This window comes from Podarcis melisellensis, assembly GCF_964234715.1.
Source record: "Podarcis melisellensis genome assembly, chromosome: 1".
In the NCBI taxonomy this organism is placed as follows: Eukaryota; Metazoa; Chordata; class Lepidosauria; order Squamata; family Lacertidae; genus Podarcis; species Podarcis melisellensis.
The window spans coordinates 11,813,817-11,822,994 of NC_138528.1; the positions used below are offsets into that span (position 1 = coordinate 11,813,817).

At 48.6% G+C, this 9,178-nt stretch overlaps 1 long non-coding RNA gene across 1 annotated transcript in view; it reads right to left on the reverse strand.

Annotated features, from left to right (window-relative positions):
• Positions 1 to 6,431: 6,431 nt before the first annotated feature.
• The window catches only part of LOC309373047, a 145,473-nt gene continuing 142,726 nt past the window's right edge, over positions 6,432 to 9,178 (reverse strand). The window contains exon 4 of the long non-coding RNA XR_014169766.1: positions 6,432 to 6,463. This is a non-coding gene — a long non-coding RNA (uncharacterized lncRNA). The remainder of the gene's footprint in view (positions 6,464 to 9,178) is intronic.

Below are 9,178 nucleotides of genomic sequence, written 5' to 3' on the forward strand. Positions count from 1 at the left end.
TAATTGCTTACAATAATCTTTCAGATATCATATAAATTTACTCCAGTCCTTTTGGAATACTTGATCATGCTGGTTTCGGATTTTTCCTGTCAGCTTCGCCAGTTCTGCAAAGTCCATCATCTTCATCTGCCACTCTTCTTTCGTTGGTACTTCTTGTTTGCATTTTTGGGCTAAAAGAATTCTTGTTGCAGTTGTTGCATACATAAGCAGTCTTTTATCTTCCCTCAGAATCTCTTCACCCACTATACCCAGTAAAAAGGCTTCTGGTTTTTTAACAAAAGTATTTTTAAACATTTTCTTTAACTCATTATAAAGCATTTCCCAGAAAGCCTTTACCTCTTTGCAAGTCCACCACATGTGGTAGAAGATACCTTCCCTTTCTTTACATTTCCAACACTCATTAGTTCTTGTCTTGTACATTTTAGCCAGTTTGTTGTTGTTTAGTCGTTTAGTCGTGTCAGACTCTTAGTGACCCCATGGACCAGAGCGTGCCAGGCACTCCTGTCTTCCACTGCTTCCCACAGTTTGCTCAAACTCATGCTGGTAGCTTCGAGAACACTGTCCAACCATCTCGTCCTCTGTCGTCCCCTTCTCCTTGTGCCCTCAATCTTTCCCAACATCAGGGTCTTTTCCAGGGAGTCTTCTCTTCTTATGAAGTGGCCAAAGTGTTGGAGCCTCAGCTTCAGGATCTGTCCTTCCAGTGAGCACTCAGGGCTGATTTCCTCCAGAATGGATAGGTTTGATCTTCTTGCAGTCCATGGGACTCTCAAGAGTCTCCTCCAGCACCATAATTCAAAAGCATCCATTCTTCAGCGATCAGCCTTCTTTATGGTCCAGCTCTCACTTCCATACATCACTCCTGGGAAAACCATAGCTTTAACTATACGGACCTTTGTTGGCAAGGTGATGTCTCTGCAGTTTAGCTGGTGTTAAATACCATCTGCACATCATTTTCATAACATTTAGGGCAGGCAAACAGTGAGCATTCCTGCAATTTCTCACAGGCTCCTCCTCTACCTTTCTACCTAGGTGAAAGGGAAAGTGTCTCTGTCTCCCCAGAGGCTGCCAGGACTGGCAGAACATTCCCCTGTGGAAAGGCAGACTGGCTCCCAGCATCTTACGGTGCTGGGGTGGGCACCATGGACAGGAACCATGGAAGCATCAGAGGGAGACCCCAACAGCTGTGGAGAGGGAGATGGGGGGCTGGAGAGGGAAGCAGGGGCCACAACTCTCATTGCACAGACAGTCCTTGGCAAACCCACCATCTGAATTGTCCCGACTTGGCCAGCCCACGATGATAATCATGGTGGTGGTGATGATGATTAATTACATTTGCATACCGTCCTATACCCGCAGTTTTCAGGACGGTTACGACGCAATCTAAAAACACAAAATACATAATAAAAACAAAAACAACCCAGTAAAAACCACTTGACCATAGACAGAGCAGGCATTATCTGTGCAAAGTTTCCCAATGTGGGCAATGGCATTGTTGGCAACCTTCACGTGGCCTCTGAGACCGGCAGCCGTCAAGTCACGATTCCAGTCGCCTGGCTGCTAGTTCTGGACTCGGTTTGTATTAGGGAAAGAATGGAAGTTTCTAATATCTGAGGTGCAGTGTGTGGTTACGATCACTAGAGGGCAGAAAAGGCTAGGCTATTTCAGCAGCTGAAGGGAGAGAAAAAATCAACAGTTTAACCACTCACCTTAGTATAAAGGCAAAGGTAAAGGGACCCCTGACCATTAGGTCCAGTCGTGACCAACTCTGGGGTTGCGGCGCTCATCTCGCTTTATTGGCCGAGGGAGCTGGCGTACAGCTTCCGGGTCATGTGGCCAGCATGACTAAGCCGCTTCTGGCGAACCAGAGCAGCACACGGAAACGCCGTTTACCTTCCCGCTGAAGCGGTACCTATTTATCTACTTGCACTTTGACCTGCTTTTGAACTGCTAGGTTGGCAGGAGCAGGGACCGAGCAACGGGAGCTCACCCCGTTGCGGGGATTTGAACCGCCGACCTTCTGATCGGCAAGTCCTAGGCTCTGTGGTTTAACCCACAGCGCCACCCGTGTCCCTCACCTTAGTATAGTCGTATCTAGAAACATAGAATTGCAGAGTTGGAAGGGACCCAGGGGTCATCTAGTCCAGCCCCCTGAAATGCAGGAATCTCAACTAAAGCACCCATGAAAGATGGCCCTCCAACATCTGCTTAAAAACCTCGAAGGAAAGAGAGTCTGTCACCTTTCATGGGATTCCGTTCCACTGTCAAACAACTCCTACCGTCAGAATTTTTTTCCTGATGTTTAGTCAGAATCTCCGTTCTTGTAACTTGAAGCCATTGGTTTGAGTTCTGGGCATGGGGACAGTTATTTTTTTGCTTGTTTACTTAAATGGCTTCTTTCTTTTTTGCTTGCTTACTTAAACGACTTCCCACAAAATATCTCAAAGTGATCTCATAGTCAAAACAACCAGCAATTAAAAGAGTTGCACATATATTAAAAAAAGCAATTAAAAACAATTTCAAATCCAGTACAGAGGCAGACTGGAATAAAGATGTGCGCTTAAAAGGCTTGTTGAAACAGGAATGAAAAGGATTTCCAAAGGGGAGGTGCCACCATGCTGAAGGCCTTGGGTCTATGCCCACTCCCAGGCTTCTGCCACCCGAGGCGGCTGCCTCACTCTTGTCTAATGGTAGGGTCGGCCCAGCAGTAATACTTCTTCCATTGTTCTCAGTGTAGCAGTGGGGCCATTCATAACTTGTTTCTAAATATGTCCTTTTTGTCCGGCCCTTTCAAGGCGTCAAGAGTGATGTTCATAATCTTCCCCTTCTTTGATTTTTATTCCAAACCTGCAAGGTAGGCTGAGAGAGGCCTAGGTTCGGCCAGTAAGCTTCACAATTCTGTGGGGAGCCAAACTCCCCGGTTTTAGTTAGCAACACGCTAAGTGCTGCACCGCAGAAGCAGGCAAGGATTTACGCAGGCAAAAATGGCAGGTTCCAACAAGTGTCTGGCAGGAGTGGGGAATCAAAAGAATGACACTATATATATATATATAATATGAGGCCCAGATGCAACTGTCACAAAGCAGGCTGGATGTTAAAGTAGGAAGGGGAGGGGGGTGTTTATGTGATTTATTTTATTTCTATGCCACTTTTCATGCAAATAAGTCCCGGAGTCATTTGCAAACAATACATAATAAGAACATGTCAGAACATAGCAGAACATCACAAATACATCATAAATCATATTTTGTTGGGTGTGATGGAAAAGAGACCCAGTCTGCTCATTGCAACAATCTGGAAGAGATGCTTTGCAGACAGAATTAGGTTCCTGTTTTTAAAATACCAACCAGAAATCTCAGGTTGCAGCAAGGCATGCTGGGCGAAGAAGCCTTTGAAAAACCTAAGAGCTACCAGCATCCACATTAGAGAGCCAGTGGTGGACTCATAATCTGGGGAACCAGGTTCGCGTCTCCGCTCTTCCACATGCAGCTGCTGGGTGACCTTGGGCTAGTCACACTTCTCTGAAGTCTCTCAGCCCCACTCACCTCACAGAGTGTTTGTTGTGGGGGAGGAAGGGAAAAGGAGAATGTTAGCCGCTTTGAGACTCCTTCGGGTAGTGATAAAGCGGGATCTCAAATCCAAAAGTCTTCTCCTCTTCTTCTACATCTGCTGTGGGAAACGGCATGCATTTTGTTTGCCTCGCCAGAGAGGTGCATGCTCTGGTTATCTCTCGCTTGGACTACTGCAATGTGCTCTATGTGGGGCTACCTTGAAGGTGACCCGGAAACTACAACTAATCCAGAATGCGGCAGCTAGACTGGTGACTGGGAGCGGCCACCGAAACCACATAACACCGGTCTTGAAAGACCTACATTGGCTCCCAGTACGTTTCCAACCACAATTCAAAGTGTTGGTGCTGACCTTTAAAGCCCTAAATGGCCTCGGCCCAGTATACCTGAGGGAGCATCTCCACCCCCATCGCTCTGCCCGGACACTGAGGTCCAACGCCGAGTTTCTGGCAGTTTCCTCACTGCGAGAAGCCAAGTTACAGGGAACCAGGCAGAGGGCCTTCTCGGTAATGGCACCTGCCCTGTGGAACTCCCTCCCACCAGATGTCAAAGAGAACAACAACTACAGTACCAGACTTTTAGAAGACCTCTGAAGGCAGCCCTGTTTAGGGAAGCTTTTAATGTTTGATGCATTACTGTATTTTAATATTTTGTTGGAAGCTGCCCAGAGTAGCTGGGGAAGCCCAGCCAGATGGGCGGGGTATAAATAATAAATTATTATTATTATTATTATTATTATTATTATTATTATTATTATTATTATTACAAGCAAAGGAGGCAGGCAAGGGTGAGGTTCATGGTCCAGACAAAGAACTGAAAACAATGTTTCTTGGGACCAAAGGAGAGGAAGAATGCAGGGCTAGACTGGCTATGCTGAAAAGCCAGCCAGGAAGGTCTCCTTATTAGGAAGTACATATGGCAGGAAGTGGGCTGTGATTGGCTCTTTTATCAGTCACCTGACTCCTGGGGCTCAGAAAGGTTGGTCAGAGCATGAAACTCCTGCAGCTCCATCCTCTGACCAGTGGTGGCAGCAGAGAGCAGAGAATCCTCAGCAGAGCTGAAAGGCAGCTGCTCCAAGCTCGTGACTCACTTGCAAGATCTGCAAAAAGTTTCCTACAGATCTGGTGGCCTGGAGGAGGAGGCCGGAAGCATTACGTGTTTCCGTTAGCAAACGTGTAAGAGGAAAAGAAGGTTGCAGCTCCCGCTAGAGCTATGGGCAAATCTCGAGGAAGTGTCCCTGCCATCTTGAAGTCAGGACACAGAAGGAAAAAGGGTTGAGGAGGGAAGAGGAAGTCAAGCAAATTCAGGCGCTGGTTCTAAAAGGCTGTGTACACATATTTTATTCCAGAAGAGAGAGAAATGGATGGGGGAAAGCAATTGGAGGGGTGGAAGATTCACAGCACGCCACCTTCCTTTAAATTGTTCACTAGCCCTTTGTGGAAGGGCTTTCAGAAACCCTTGAGAGCTGCTGTTATTAAACAGTACTGAGCTGTTGTTGTTTAGTCGTTTAGTCGTGTCCGACTCTTCATGACCCCATGGACCAGAGCACGGCAGGCACTCCTGTCTTCCACTGCTTCCCACAGTTTGCTCAAACTCATGCTGGTAGCTTCGAGAACACTATCCAACCATCTCGTCCTCTGTCGTCCCCTTCTCCTTGTGCCCTCCATCTTTCCCAACATCAGGGTCTTTTCCAGGGGGTCTTCTCTTCTCATGAGGTGGCCAAAGTATTGGAGCCTCAGCTTCAGGATCTGTCCTTCCAGTGAGCTCTCAGGGCTGATTTCCTTCAGAATGGAGAGGTTTGATCTTCTTGCAGTCCATGGGACTCTCAAGAGTCTCCTGCAGCACCATAATTCAAAAGCATCAATTCTTCGGCGATCAGCCTTCCTTCTTCATGGTCCAGCTCTCACTTCCATGCATCACTACTGGAATACTGAGCTAGAGGGACCATTTTTCTGATCCAGGCTATGTTCACATTACCACTGTGCTCTCGTCGCTGGTGTTTGAAACTGTGTGTAGGGATTGCAACTGGCAGGGCTGTGCCCTAGCCTGCACCTTAATGGGGAAACCGCACAAGGCAATTGATTGTCTGTGTGAATAAGGTTACATCCTCACCAGACCTTTAGAGTGCATGGCTTACCTGACTCCCCCCACCCCCCGCCCACCCCACAATCCACACTCATGCAAAGAAACCTTGGAACTGCAGTTTGTTAAAGGCACTGGGAAGCGTTGCCTGTACGAGGGGTAACCATTCGGGCTTCCCACAGGCACCTGGTTGGTTACTGGAAGAAGAGGATGCTGGAATAGATGCTCCACTGCCCCTATCCAGCAGGCTTGCCTTATGCTCTTAAAACCACAGTTCCCAGGATTCTGTTGGAGAGTCATGCCTTTTGCATGCATGGTGTGTGGATGTGATCTAAAAGTCATGATTAGCAATGAATATCATTTATCCCTTCATGGATCACTGCCTTGCCGTGGCGAAGGGGCTTGAAGAACTCAGAGAAGCTATGAACTATGCCGAGCAGGGCACCCAAGATGAACAGGTCATAGTGGAGAGTTTTGACCAAACGTGATCCACCTGGAGGAGGAACTGGCAAGCCACTCCAGTATCCCTGCCAAGAAAACTCCATGGACAAAGACAACAGGCATATAAAAGTTATGACGCTGGAAGATGAGCCCCTCAGGTCAGAAGGCATCCAACATGCTACTGGGGAAGAGCGGAGGGCAAGTACAAGTAGATCCAGAGCTGATGAAGCGGCTGGGCCAAAGCCGAAAGGACGCTCAGTTGCAGATATGACTGGAAGCGAAAGGAAAGTCCAATGCTGTAAAGAAAAATAGGACAGAGGTGCCTGGCGTTCTCTGGTCCATGGGGTCACGAAGAGTCGGACACGACTAAACGACTAAATAACAACAATCATTTATCCATTTTGCGCGAAGGTATTTCTTGCCTGGTTTGTCTTTGTTTCGTCTCCAACCCTTTTGGCTTAGGTCGAGTGACAATGACACAGAGCCTCCGAGCAAATAAGACTTGCAGCCCTCACCATTCTTGGCTTGCCCAAAAACTTTTTATTTGCACTTAGGCAGCTCAAGGTCCTCTCTGTTGTGTCTCTCCTAGTAGTTGGGCCCTTTGTCTAACCCTGCTGTTCAGAAATCCCTCTGTGTGTGTGTTTTGCTTCTACAACAATTCTCCTTTCTTCATTTTCTCTTTCCAGGCTCCAGCCCTGCCTCCCCCCCCCCCCCAGCTCCTTGCTTGCCTTGTCTATAAAGATCCTTGTTCTGCAGGAAACTGCAGCTTTGCTACTGCTTCTCTGGCTGCATTTCACTCCTTTCTCCTTTGTCGCCTGGAGCAAACCTGCCTTCTTCCCCTTCCCCCTCTCCTGATCACTGAAAGGCAGGCAGGCAGGCAGCCAGCACCAGTGAGGAGCACCCGAGGCTTTTAGCAGAGCTCAACACAAGGATTGGCAAAGGTGCAAAAACAGGCTAGGCGAGCTGGAAAGCAAGAGAGAGGAAACAAAAAAAAAAACCGGCAAAGAGGGAAGGCGTCAGGAATAGCTGGATATGATGTTTGCCAGAAGCGCCTTACTAAAAAGGTTGCCTGTTATATTTGCAGAACCGTCCTGGGCCCAAATAGGTAGGGCTGCCCCAGTGGCGTAGCGTGGGTTGTCAGCACCCGGGGCAAGGCAAGTAATTTGCGCCCCCAACCCGTGGATTTGCGCCCCCTAACCCATGGATTTGCACCCCCTAACCCTAACCCCCAGATGTTGCGCCCGGTGCGGCCGGGCCCCCCTGCACCCCCCACACTACGCCACTGGGCTGCCCTCTCCCTCCCCACCCCAGGGGTCAGTTTTGCAGTGCTGCCAAGCTGTACAGCTTGAGCAAAATGGCAAAACCTTGCAGAGTAGCCAGCCCCACTGCTCGCCAGGATTGGTGTTGTTTTTAATTACATTTACATCCCACCTTTCCCTCCACGGAGCTCAGGGTGGCAAACATGCCTCTCCCTCTCCCCATGTTCTCCTCACAACAACTCTGTGAGGTAGGTTAGACTGAGAGACAGTGACTGGCCCAAGGCCACCCAGTCTCCCAGGTCTTCGTCCAAACCCCTAATCCAGAGCCTTCCAAACTGTGTGTCGCGACACGTTAAGTGTGTCGGCTGCAGAGTGTAGATGTGTCGTGCAAACGCTCCCCGCGCTCCTCCCGGGGCTGGAAAGGGGTTAGTTTAACCTTTGGTTTGCTAGTGAAACTGAATTACTGTGTCGTGAAATGATACGTGTCTAAAAAGTGTGTCAGTGACATGAAGCATTTGGAAAGCTCTGCCCTAATCGCTACACCCCCACTGGTTCTCGCCAGTGTCTGTGAATGGAGCTCACCTCTCAATAATTTGCTGCCTCATTTCCAGGGCTTCAATAGTAGTTTTGAATCTGACTTTTGAAAGCAGCACATCAGTCATAGGCACCCATGTGCCTGGAGATGCCTTCTCTGGCACCTCAGACGGCCTTTCTACCTCTGAAACTGGGCTGGGGGGGAGCATTCTCTTGTATTCCTGACTATCAGAGGTAGCAGGCCTTTGAATATCAGCTGTTGGGAGTCACAAGTGGGGCAAGAGTGCAGTACAGTGGTACCTCAGGTTACAGACGCTTCAGGTTACAGACTCCGCTAACCCAGAAATAGTACCTCTGGTTAAGAACTTTGCTTCAGGATAAGAACAGAAATTGTGCAGCGGCAGAGGGAGGCCCCATTAGCTAAAGTGGTACCTCAGGTTAAGAACAGTTTCAGGTCAAGAACGGACCTCCAGAACAAAATAAGTTCTTAAACCAAGGTACCACTGTATCTCAAAACAGATGGATGCCAATATCCTGATTTGCTTCCAGGGTGTTAGAACTCTTCCCATTAAATCATTCATTCATCCCACACTTTTCACTGTGTTCCCGCCCCACTTTCCTAACCACCAAAAGTCTTGCTTCTTTTGAAAGTGGACTTGTAGCACTGATGTTATTGTTTAGTCGTTTAGTCGTGTCTGACACTTCGTGACCCCATGGACCAGAGCACGCCAGGCTCTTCTGTCTTCCACTGCCTCCCGCAGTCTAGTCAAACTCATGCTGGTAGATTCAACAACACTGTCCAACCATCTCGTCCTCTGTCGTCCCCTTCTCCTTGTGCCCTCCATCTTTCCCAACATCAGGGTCTTTTCCAGGGAGTCTTCTCTTCTCATGAGGTGGCCAAAGTATTGGAGCCTCAGCTTCAGGATCTGTCCTTCCAGTGAGCACTCAAGGCCGATTTCCTTAAGAATGGATGGCACTAGGGTGCCTTTATTCTACTAACCCAGTTTAATTGCATGAACCTGAATTTCTGGTGAGGGGACGCGGGTGGTGCTCTGGTCTAAACCACAGAGACTCTTGGGCTTGCCAATCGGTCGGTGGGCTTGTCGATCAGTTGGTAGTCCGAATCCCTGTGACAGGGTGAGCTCCTGTTCCTCGGTCCCTGCTCCTGCCAACCTAGCAGTTTGAAAGCACGTCAAAGTGCAAGTAGATAAATAGGTACCACTCCGGCGGGAAGGTAAACGGCGTTTCCGTGTGCTCCTCTGGTTTTGCCAGAAGTGGCTTAGTCATGCTGGCCAC